The 10,000-nt window shown below is 46.4% G+C and overlaps 18 non-coding genes and 5 pseudogenes across 18 annotated transcripts; all 23 read left to right on the top strand.

Moving 5' to 3' along the window:
* Positions 1–239: 239 nt before the first annotated feature.
* Positions 240–358, top strand: LOC147266196 (5S ribosomal RNA). The gene has a single exon (XR_015113439.1). It is a non-coding gene; the product is annotated as a 5S ribosomal RNA (ribosomal RNA).
* Positions 359–668: 310 nt separating this feature from the next.
* LOC147266195 (5S ribosomal RNA) lies at positions 669–787 on the top strand. The gene has a single exon (XR_015114028.1). It is a non-coding gene; the product is annotated as a 5S ribosomal RNA (ribosomal RNA).
* Positions 788–1,096: 309 nt separating this feature from the next.
* On the top strand, positions 1,097–1,215 carry LOC147266194 (5S ribosomal RNA). Its single transcript, XR_015114027.1, has one exon. It is a non-coding gene; the product is annotated as a 5S ribosomal RNA (ribosomal RNA).
* A 309-nt stretch (positions 1,216–1,524) lies between these two features.
* On the top strand, positions 1,525–1,643 carry LOC147266193 (5S ribosomal RNA). Its single transcript, XR_015114506.1, has one exon. It is a non-coding gene; the product is annotated as a 5S ribosomal RNA (ribosomal RNA).
* A 309-nt stretch (positions 1,644–1,952) lies between these two features.
* On the top strand, positions 1,953–2,071 carry LOC147266192 (5S ribosomal RNA; annotated as a pseudogene).
* A 309-nt stretch (positions 2,072–2,380) lies between these two features.
* On the top strand, positions 2,381–2,499 carry LOC147266191 (5S ribosomal RNA). The gene has a single exon (XR_015112744.1). It is a non-coding gene; the product is annotated as a 5S ribosomal RNA (ribosomal RNA).
* Positions 2,500–2,810: 311 nt separating this feature from the next.
* LOC147266190 (5S ribosomal RNA) lies at positions 2,811–2,929 on the top strand. Its single transcript, XR_015113165.1, has one exon. It is a non-coding gene; the product is annotated as a 5S ribosomal RNA (ribosomal RNA).
* Positions 2,930–3,238: 309 nt separating this feature from the next.
* LOC147266189 (5S ribosomal RNA) lies at positions 3,239–3,357 on the top strand. The gene has a single exon (XR_015113304.1). It is a non-coding gene; the product is annotated as a 5S ribosomal RNA (ribosomal RNA).
* Positions 3,358–3,667: 310 nt separating this feature from the next.
* Positions 3,668–3,786, top strand: LOC147266188 (5S ribosomal RNA). Its single transcript, XR_015114026.1, has one exon. It is a non-coding gene; the product is annotated as a 5S ribosomal RNA (ribosomal RNA).
* Positions 3,787–4,095: 309 nt separating this feature from the next.
* LOC147266187 (5S ribosomal RNA) lies at positions 4,096–4,214 on the top strand. The gene has a single exon (XR_015113270.1). It is a non-coding gene; the product is annotated as a 5S ribosomal RNA (ribosomal RNA).
* A 310-nt stretch (positions 4,215–4,524) lies between these two features.
* On the top strand, positions 4,525–4,643 carry LOC147266186 (5S ribosomal RNA; annotated as a pseudogene).
* A 309-nt stretch (positions 4,644–4,952) lies between these two features.
* On the top strand, positions 4,953–5,071 carry LOC147266185 (5S ribosomal RNA; annotated as a pseudogene).
* Positions 5,072–5,380: 309 nt separating this feature from the next.
* Positions 5,381–5,499, top strand: LOC147266184 (5S ribosomal RNA). Its single transcript, XR_015114577.1, has one exon. It is a non-coding gene; the product is annotated as a 5S ribosomal RNA (ribosomal RNA).
* A 311-nt stretch (positions 5,500–5,810) lies between these two features.
* Positions 5,811–5,929, top strand: LOC147266183 (5S ribosomal RNA). Its single transcript, XR_015115119.1, has one exon. It is a non-coding gene; the product is annotated as a 5S ribosomal RNA (ribosomal RNA).
* A 309-nt stretch (positions 5,930–6,238) lies between these two features.
* LOC147266182 (5S ribosomal RNA) lies at positions 6,239–6,357 on the top strand. The gene has a single exon (XR_015114720.1). It is a non-coding gene; the product is annotated as a 5S ribosomal RNA (ribosomal RNA).
* A 310-nt stretch (positions 6,358–6,667) lies between these two features.
* On the top strand, positions 6,668–6,785 carry LOC147266181 (5S ribosomal RNA; annotated as a pseudogene).
* Positions 6,786–7,094: 309 nt separating this feature from the next.
* LOC147266180 (5S ribosomal RNA) lies at positions 7,095–7,213 on the top strand. Its single transcript, XR_015114733.1, has one exon. It is a non-coding gene; the product is annotated as a 5S ribosomal RNA (ribosomal RNA).
* A 310-nt stretch (positions 7,214–7,523) lies between these two features.
* LOC147266179 (5S ribosomal RNA) lies at positions 7,524–7,642 on the top strand. Its single transcript, XR_015114024.1, has one exon. It is a non-coding gene; the product is annotated as a 5S ribosomal RNA (ribosomal RNA).
* Positions 7,643–7,951: 309 nt separating this feature from the next.
* Positions 7,952–8,070, top strand: LOC147266178 (5S ribosomal RNA). The gene has a single exon (XR_015114023.1). It is a non-coding gene; the product is annotated as a 5S ribosomal RNA (ribosomal RNA).
* A 309-nt stretch (positions 8,071–8,379) lies between these two features.
* On the top strand, positions 8,380–8,498 carry LOC147266177 (5S ribosomal RNA). The gene has a single exon (XR_015114277.1). It is a non-coding gene; the product is annotated as a 5S ribosomal RNA (ribosomal RNA).
* Positions 8,499–8,807: 309 nt separating this feature from the next.
* On the top strand, positions 8,808–8,927 carry LOC147266176 (5S ribosomal RNA; annotated as a pseudogene).
* Positions 8,928–9,236: 309 nt separating this feature from the next.
* LOC147266175 (5S ribosomal RNA) lies at positions 9,237–9,355 on the top strand. Its single transcript, XR_015113463.1, has one exon. It is a non-coding gene; the product is annotated as a 5S ribosomal RNA (ribosomal RNA).
* Positions 9,356–9,664: 309 nt separating this feature from the next.
* Positions 9,665–9,783, top strand: LOC147266174 (5S ribosomal RNA). The gene has a single exon (XR_015115469.1). It is a non-coding gene; the product is annotated as a 5S ribosomal RNA (ribosomal RNA).
* Positions 9,784–10,000: the final 217 nt, after the last annotated feature.

The following is a 10,000-nucleotide window of genomic DNA, read 5'->3' as shown; positions in this document are numbered from 1 at the left end:
CACCTTTTCTTGAAGCGCCCTCTGCAGCTTTGGAATGGAATTTCATGCAGTGGTTAATTTGAAGAAGACAGATGGCAGATGCAGTACTTTTCTCTCGATGACATCAACATTCTTTTCTTTTATTGACAGGACACCGATTTGGCGTGTGAAAAGACCCTGAGGCTGTTGCGCATCACTTTTTTTCTGAGGTTGTAAATTGTGTGAAATGGATATAGAGCCCATGTCTGTCACAGTCAAAGGCTTATGGCCATACTACTCTGAACACGCCCGATCTCGTCTGATCTCGGAAGCTAAGCAGGGTCGGGCCTGGTTAGTACTTGGATGGAAGACCGCCTGGGAATACCAGGTGCTGTAAGCTTTTTTATTTCTTTGTGAGGAAAGGGCAGCTTTGAGTCTTTGGGGACCAGCATGAGCGAGCTTCCCTCACACACCTTTTCTTGAAATGCCCTCCACAGCTTTCGAATGGAATGTCATGCAGTGTGTAATTTGAAGTAGACAGATTGCAGATGCAGTACTTTTCTCTAGATGACATCAACATTTTTTTCTTTGTATTGACAGGACAACTATTTGGTGTGTAAAAAGACCGTGAGGCTGTTGCACATCACATTTTTTTTGAGGTTGTAAAGTGAGTGAAATGGATATAGAGCCCATGTGTGTGAGAGTCAAGGGCTTACGGCCATACCACTCTGAACACGCCCGATCTCGTCTGATCTCGGAAGCTTAGCAGGGTCGGGCCTGGTTAGTACTTGGATGGAAGACCGCCTGGGAATACCAGGTGCTGTAAGCTTTTTTGTTTCATTGTGAGGAAAGGGCCACTTTGAGTCTTTGGGGACCAGCATGAGCGAGCTTCCCTCACACACCTTTTCTTGAAGCGCCCTCCACAGCTTTGGAATGGAATTTCATGCAGTGGTTAATTTGAAGAAGACAGATGGCAGATGCAGTACTTTTCTCTCGATGACATCAACATTCTTTTCTTTTATTGACAGGACAACTATTTGGTGTGTAAAAAGACCGTGAGGCTGTTGCACATCACATTTTTTTTGAGGTTGTAAAGTGAGTGAAATGGATATAGAGCCCATGTGTGTGAGAGTCAAGGGCTTACGGCCATACCACTCTGAACACGCCCGATCTCGTCTGATCTCGGAAGCTTAGCAGGGTCGGGCCTGGTTAGTACTTGGATGGAAGACCGCCTGGGAATACCAGGTGCTGTAAGCTTTTTTGTTTCATTGTGAGGAAAGGGCAGCTTTGAGTCTTTGGGGACCAGCATGAGCGAGCTTCCCTCACACACCTTTTCTTGAAGCGCCCTCTGCAGCTTTGGAATGGAATTTCATGCAGTGGTTAATTTGAAGAAGACAGATGGCAGATGCAGTACTTTTCTCTCGATGACATCAACATTCTTTTGTTGTATTGACAGGACACCGATTTGGCGTGTGAAAAGACCCTGAGGCTGTTGCGCATCACTTTTTTTCTGAGGTTGTAAATTGTGTGAAATGGATATAGAGCCCATGTGTGTCAGAGTCAAAGGCTTATGGCCATACTACTCTGAACACGCCCGATCCCTTCTGATCTCGGAAGCTAAGCAGGGTCGGGCCTGGTTAGTACTTGGATGGAAGATCGCCTGGGAATACCAGGTGCTGTAAGCTTTTTTATTTCTTTGTGAGGAAAGGGCAGCTTTGAGTCTTTGGGGACCAGCATGAGCGAGCTTCCCTCACACACCTTTTCTTGAAGCGCCCTCCACAGCTTTGGAATGGAATGTCATGCAGTGGTTAATTTGAAGTAGACAGATGGCAGATTCAGTACTTTTCTCTAGATGACATCAACATTCTTTTCATTTATTGACAGGACACCTATTTGGCGTGTGAAAAGACCCTGAGGCTGTTGCGCTTCACTTTTTTTCTGAGGTTGTAAATTGTGTGAAATGGATATAGAGCCCATGTGTGTGAGAGTCAAGGGCTTACGGCCATACCACTCTGAACACGCCCGATCTCGTCTGATCTCGGAAGCTAAGCAGGGTCCGGACTGGTTAGTACTTGGATGGAAGACCGCCTGGGAATACCAGATGCTGTAAGCTTTTTTGTTTCTTTGTGAGGAAAGGGCCGCTTTGAGTCTTTGGGGACCAGCATGAGCGAGCTTCCCTCACACACCTTTTCTTGAAGCGCCCTTCACAGCTTTGGAATGGAATGTCATGCAGTGGTTAATTTGAAGAAGACAGATGGCAGATGCAGTACTTTTCTCTCGATGATATCAACATTCTTTTGTTTTATTGACAGGACACCGATTTGGCGTGTGAAAAGACCCTGAGGCTGTTGCGCATCACTTTTTTTCTGAGGTTGTAAAGTGTGTGAAATGGATATAGAGCCCATGTGTGTCACAGTCAAGGGCTTACGGCCATACCACTCTGAACACGCCCGATCTCGTCTGATCTTGGAAGCTAAGCAGGGTTGGGCCTGGTTAGTACTTGGATGGGAGACCGCCTGGGAATACCAGGTGCTGTAAGCTTTTTTGTTGCATTGTGAGGAAAGGGCAGCTTTGAGTGTTTGGGGACCAGCATGAGCGAGCTTCCCTCACACACCTTTTCTTGAAGCGCCCTCCACAGCTTTCGAATGGAATGTCATGCAGTGTGTAATTTGAAGTAGACAGATTGCAGATGCAGTACTTTTCTCGAGATGACATCAACATTCTTTTCTTGATATTGACAGGACAACTATTTGGTGTGTAAAAAGACCGTGAGGCTGTTGCACATCACATTTTTTTTTGAGGTTGTAAAGTGAGTGAAATGGATTTAGAGCCCATGTGTGTGAGAGTCAAGGGCTTACGGCCTTACCACTCTGAACACGCCTGATCTCGTCTGATCTCGGAAGCTAAGCAGGGTTGGGCCTGGTTAGTACTTGGATGGGAGACCGCCTGGGAATACCAGGTGCTGTAAGCTTTTTTGTTTCATTGTGAGGAAAGGGCAGCTTTGAGTGTTTGGGGACCAGCATGAGCGAGCTTCCCTCACACACCTTTTCTTGAAGCGCCCTCCACAGCTTTGGAATGGAATGTCATGCAGTGGTTAATTTGAAGTAGACAGATGGCAGATGCAGTACTTTTCTCTAGATGACATCAACATTCTTTTCTTTTATTGACAGGACACCGATTTGGCGTGTGAAAAGACCCTGAGGCTGTTGCGCATCACTTTTTTTCTGAGGTTGTAAATTGTGTGAAATGGATATAGAGCCCATGTGTGTCAGAGTCAAAGGCTTATGGCCATACTACTCTGAACACGCCCGATCTCGTCTGATCTCGGAAGCTAAGCAGGGTTGGGCCTGGTTAGTACTTGGATGGAAGACCGCCTGGGAATACCAGGTGCTGTAAGCTTTTTTATTTCTTTGTGAGGAAAGGGCAGCTTTGAGTCTTTGGGGACCAGCATGAGCGAGCTTCCCTCACACACCTTTTCTTGAAGTGCCCTCCACAGCTTTCGAATGGAATGTCATGCAGTGTGTAATTTGAAGTAGACAGATTGCAGATGCAGTACTTTTCTCTAGATGACATCAACATTTTTTTCTTTGTATTGACAGGACAACTATTTGGTGTGTAAAAAGACCGTGAGGCTGTTGCACATCACATTTTTTTTGAGGTTGTAAAGTGAGTGAAATGCATATAGAGCCCATGTGTGTGAGAGTCAAGGGCTTACGGCCATACCACTCTGAACACGCCCGATCTCGTCTGATCTCGGAAGCTTAGCAGGGTCGGGCCTGGTTAGTACTTGGATGGAAGACCGCCTGGGAATACCAGGTGCTGTAAGCTTTTTTGTTTCATTGTGAGGAAAGGGCCGCTTTGAGTCTTTGGGGACCAGCATGAGCGAGCTTCCCTCACACACCTTTTCTTGAAGCGCCCTCTGCAGCTTTGGAATGGAATTTCATGCAGTGGTTAATTTGAAGAAGACAGATGGCAGATGCAGTACTTTTCTCTCGATGACATCAACATTCTTTTCTTTTATTGACAGGACACCGATTTCGCGTGTGAAAAGACCCTGAGGCTGTTGCGCATCACTTTTTTTCTGAGGTTGTAAAGTGTGTGAAATGGATATAGAGCCCATGTGTGTGAGAGTCAAGAGCTTACGGCCATACCACTCTGAACACGCCCGATCTCGTCTGATCTCGGAAGCTAAGCAGGGTCGGGACTGGTTAGTACTTGGATGGGAGACCGCCTGGGAATACCAGGTGCTGTAAGCTTTTTTGTTTCATTTTGAGGAAAGGGCAGCTTTGAGTGTTTGGGGACCAGCATGAGCGAGCTTCCCTCACACACCTTTTCTTGAAGCGCCCTCCACAGCTTTCGGATGGAATGTCATGCAGTGTGTAATTTGAAGTAGACAGATTGCAGATGCAGTACTTTTCTCTAGATGAATTCAACATTCTTTTCTTTGTATTGACAGGACAACTATTTGGTGTGTAAAAAGACCGTGAGGCTGTTGCACATCACATTTTTTTTGAGGTTGTAAAGTGAGTGAAATGGATATAGAGCCCATGTGTGTGAGAGTCAAGGGCTTACGGCCATACCACTCTGAACACGCCCTATCTCGTCTGATCTCGGAAGCTTAGCAGGGTCGGGCCTGGTTAGTACTTGGATGGAAGACCGCCTGGGAATACCAGGTGCTGAAAGCTTTTTTGTTTCATTGTGAGGAAAGGGCCGCTTTGAGTCTTTGGGGACCAGCATGAGCGAGCTTCCCTCACACACCTTTTCTTGAAGCGCCCGCTGCAGCTTTGGAATTGATTTTCATGCAGTGGTTAATTTGAAGAAGACAGATGGCAGATGCAGTACTTTTCTCTCGATGACATCAACATTCTTTTCTTTTATTGACAGGACACCGATTTGGCGTGTGAAAAGACCCTGAGGCTTTTGCGCATCACTTTTTTTCTGAGGTTGTAAAGTGTGTGAAATGGATATAGAGCCCATGTGTGTCACAGTCAAGGGCTTACGGCCATACCACTCTGAACACGCCCGATCTCGTCTGATCTCAGAAGCTAAGCAGGGTCCGGACTCGTTAGTACTTGGATGGAAGACCGCCTGGGAATACCAGATGCTGTAAGCTTTTTTGTTTCTTTGTGAGGAAAGGGCCGCTTTGAGTCTTTGGGGACCAGCATGAGCGAGCTTCCCTCACACACCTTTTCTTGAAGCGCCCTTCACAGCTTTGGAATGGAATGTCATGCAGTGGTTAATTTGAAGAAGACAGATGGCAGATGCAGTACTTTTCTCTCGATGACATCAACATTCTTTTCTTTTATTGACAGGACACCGATTTGGCGTGTGAAAAGACCCTGAGGCTGTTGCGCATCACTTTTTTTCTGAGGTTGTAAAGTGTGTGAAATGGATATAGAGCCCATGTGTGTCAGAGTCAAGGGCTTACGGCCATACCACTCTGAACACGCCCGATCTCTTTTGATCTTGGAAGCTAAGCAGGGTCGGTCCTGGTTAGTACTTGGATGGGAGACCGCCTGGGAATACCAGGTGCTGTAAGCTTTTTTGTTTCATTGTGAGGAAAGGGCAGCTTTGAGTCTTTGGGGACCAGCATGAGCGAGCTTCCCTCACACACCTTTTCTTGAAGCGCCCTCCACAGCTTTCGAATGGAATGTCATGCAGTGTGTAATTTGAAGTAGACAGATTGCAGATGCAGTACTTTTCTCGAGATGACATCAACATTCTTTTCTTGATATTGACAGGACAACTATTTGGTGTGTAAAAAGACCGTGAGGCTGTTGCACATCACATTTTTTTCTGAGGTTGTAAATTGTGTGAAATGGATATAGAGCCCATGTGTGTGAGAGTCAAGGGCTTACCGCCATACCACTCTGAACACGCCCGATCTCATCTGATCTCGGAAGCTTAGCAGGGTCGGGCCTGGTTAGTACTTGGATGGAAGACCGCCTGGGAATACCAGGTGCTGTAAGCTTTTTTGTTTCATTGTGAGGAAAGGGCCGCTTTGAGACTTTGGGGACCAGCATGAGCGAGCTTCCCTCACACACCTTTTCTTGAAGGGCCCTCTGCAGCTTTGGAATGGAATTTCATGCAGTGGTTAATTTGAAGAAGACAGATGGCAGATGCAGTACTTTTCTCTCGATGACATCAACATTCTTTTCTTTTATTGACAGGACACCGATTTGGCGTGTGAAAAGACCCTGAGGCTGTTGCGCATCACTTTTTTTCTGAGGTTGTAAAGTGTGTGAAATGGATATAGAGCCCATGTGTGTGAGAGTCAAGAGCTTACGGCCATACCACTCTGAACACGCCCGATCTCGTCTGATCTAGGAAGCTAAGCAGGGTTGGCCCTGGTTAGTACTTGGATGGGAGACCGCCTGGGAATACCAGGTGCTGTAAGCTTTTTTGTTTCATTGTGAGGAAAGGGCAGCTTTGAGTGTTTGGGGACCAGCATGAGCGAGCTTCCCTCACACACCTTTTCTTGAAGCGCCCTCCACAGCTTTGGAATGGAATGTCATGCAGTGGTTAATTTGAAGTAGACAGATTGCAGATGCAGTACTTTTCTCAAGATGACATCAACATTTTTTTCTTTGTATTGACAGGACAACTATTTGGTGTGTAAAAAGACCGTGAGGCTGTTGCACATCACATTTTTTTTGAGGTTGTAAAGTGAGTGAAATGGATATAGAGCCCATGTGTGTGAGAGTCAAGGGCTTACGGCCATACCACTCTGAACACGCCCGATCTCGTCTGATCTCGGAAGCTTAGCAGGGTCGGCCTGGTTAGTACTTGGATGGAAGACCGCCTGGGAATACCAGGTGCTGTAAGATTTTTTCTTTGATTGTGAGGAAAGGGCCGCTTTGAGACTTTGGGGACCAGCATGAGCGAGCTTCCCTCACACACCTTTTCTCAAAGGGCCCTCTGCAGCTTTGGAATGGAATTTCATGCAGTGGTTAATTTGAAGAAGACAGATGGCAGATGCAGTACTTTTCTCTCGATGACATCAACATTCTTTTCTTTTATTGACAGGACACCGATTTGGCGTGTGAAAAGACCCTGAGGCTGTTGCGCATCACTTTTTTTCTGAGGTTGTAAATTGTGTGAAATGGATATAGAGCCCATGTCTGTCACAGTCAAAGGCTTATGGCCATACTACTCTGAACACGCCCGATCTCGTCTGATCTCGGAAGCTAAGCAGGGTCGGTCCTGGTTAGTACTTGGATGGAAGACCGCCTGGGAATACCAGGTGCTGTAAGCTTTTTTATTTCTTTGTGAGGAAAGGGCAGCTTTGAGTCTTTGGGGACCAGCATGAGCGAGCTTCCCTCACACACCTTTTCTTGAAATGCCCTCCACAGCTTTCGAATGGAATGTCATGCAGTGGTTAATTTGAAGTAGACAGATTGCAGATGCAGTACTTTTCTCTAGATGACATCAACATTTTTTTCTTTGTATTGACAGGACAACTATTTGGTGTGTAAAAAGACCGTGAGGCTGTTGCACATCACATTTTTTTTGAGGTTGTAAAGTGAGTGAAATGGATATAGAGCCCATGTGTGTGAGAGTCAAGGGCTTACGGCCATACCACTCTGAACACGCCCGATCTCGTCTGATCTCGGAAGCTTAGCAGGGTCGGGCCTGGTTAGTACTTGGATGGAAGACCGCCTGGGAATACCAGGTGCTGTAAGCTTTTTTGTTTACTTGTGAGGAAAGGGCCACTTTGAGTCTTTGGGGACCAGCATGAGCGAGCTTCCCTCACACACCTTTTCTTGAAGCGCCCTCTGCAGCTTTGGAATGGAATTTCATGCAGTGGCTAATTTGAAGAAGACAGATGGCAGATGCAGTACTTTTCTCTCGATGACATCAACATTCTTTTCTTTTATTGATAGGACAACTATTTGGTGTGTAAAAAGACCGTGAGGCTGTTGCACATCACATTTTTTTTGAGGTTGTAAAGTGAGTGAAATGGATATAGAGCCCATGTGTGTGAGAGTCAAGGGCTTACGGCCATACCACTCTGAACACGCCCGATCTCGTCTGATCTCGGAAGCTTAGCAGGGTCGGGCCTGGTTAGTACTTGGATGGAAGACCGCCTGGGAATACCAGGTGCTGTAAGCTTTTTTGTTTCATTGTGAGGAAAGGGCAGCTTTGAGTCTTTGGGGACCAGCATGAGCGAGCTTCCCTCACACACCTTTTCTTGAAGCGCCCTCTGCAGCTTTGGAATGGAATTTCATGCAGTGGTTAATTTGAAGAAGACAGATGGCAGATGCAGTACTTTTCTCTAGATGACATCAACATTCTTTTCCTTTACTGACAGGACACCGATTTGGCGTGTGAAAAGACCCTGAGGCTGTTGGGCATCACTTTTTTTCTGAGGTTGTAAAGTGTGTGAAACGGATATAGAGCCCATGTGTGTAAGAGTCAAGGGCTTACGGCCATACCACTCTGAACACGCCCGATCTTTTCTGATCTTGGAAGCTAAGCAGGGTTGGGCCTGGTTAGTACTTGGATGGGAGACCGCCTGGGAATACCAGGTGCTGTAAGCTTTTTTGTTTCATTGTGAGGAAAGGGCAGCTTTGAGTTTTTGGGGACCAGCATGAGCGAGCTTCCCTCACACACCTTTTCTTGAAGCGCCCTCCACAGCTTTGGAATGGAATGTCATGCAGTGTGTAATTTGAAGTAGACAGATTGCAGATGCAGTGCTTTTCTCTAGATGACATCAACATTTTTTTCTTTTATTGACAGGACAACTATTTGGTGTGTAAAAAGACCGTGAGGCTGTTGCACATCACATTTTTTTTGAGGTTGTAAAGTGAGTGAAATGGATATAGAGCCCATGTGTGTGAGAGTCAAGGGCTTACGGCCATACCCCTTTTGAACACGCCCGATCTCGTCTGATCTCGGAAGCTTAGCAGGGTCGGGCCTGGTTAGTACTTGGATGGAAGGCCGCCTGGGAATACCAGGTGCTGTAAGCTTTTTTGTTTCATTGTGAGGAAAGGGCCGCTTTGAGTCTTTGGGGACCAGCATGAGCGAGCTTCCCTCTCACACTTTTTCTTGAAGCGCCCTCCACAGCTTTGGAATGGAATTTCATGCAGTGGTTAATTTGAAGAAGACAGATGGCAGATGCAGTACTTTTCTCTCGATGACATCAACATTCTTTTCTTTTATTGACAGGACACGTATTTGGCGTGTGAAAAGACCCTGAGGCTGTTGCGCATCACTTTTTTTCTGAGGTTGTAAATTGTGTGAAATGGATATAGAGCCCATGTGTGTCAGAGTCAAGGGCTTACGGCCATACCACTCTGAACACGCCCGATCTCGTCTGATCTCAGAAGCTAAGCAGGGTTGGGCCTGGTTAGTACTTGGATGGAAGACCGCCTGGGAATACCAGGTGCTGTAAGCTTTTTTATTTCTTTGTGAGGAAAGGGCAGCTTTGAGTCTTTGGGGACCAGCATGAGCGAGCTTCCCTCACACACCTTTTCTTGAAGCGCCCTCCACAGCTTTGGAATGGAATGTCATGCAGTGGTTAATTTGAAGTAGACAGATGACAGATGCAGTACTTTTCTCTAGATGACATCAACATTCTTTTCTTTTATTGACAGGACACCTATTTGGCGTGTGAAAAGACCCTGAGGCTGTTGCGCTTCACTTTTTTTCTGAGGTTGTAAAGTGAGTGAAATGGATATAGAGCCCATGTGTGTAAGAGTCAAGGGCTTATGGCCATACCACTCTGAACACGCCCGATCTCGTCTGATCTCGGAAGCTAAGCAGGGTCGGGCCTGGTTAGTACTTGGATGGGAGACCGCCTGGGAATACCAGGTGCTGTAAGCTTTTTTGTTTCATTGTGAGGAAAGGGCAGCTTTGAGTGTTTGGGGACCAGCCTGAGCGAGCTTCCCTCACACACCTTTTCTTGAAGCGCCCTCCACAGCTTTCGAATGGAATGTCATGCAGTGTGCAATTTGAAGTAGACAGATTGCAGATGCAGTACTTTTCTCTAGATGACATCAACATTTTTTTCTTTATATTGACAGGACAACTATTTGGTGTG

Source organism: Aulostomus chinensis, chromosome 4 (genome assembly GCF_037954235.1).
Source record: "Aulostomus chinensis isolate RoL2024-O1b breed Wild chromosome 4, RoL_Achi_v1.0, whole genome shotgun sequence".
NCBI classification, from domain to species: domain Eukaryota; kingdom Metazoa; phylum Chordata; class Actinopteri; order Syngnathiformes; family Aulostomidae; genus Aulostomus; species Aulostomus chinensis.
This window is presented reverse-complemented; position numbering and strand designations above follow the sequence as displayed.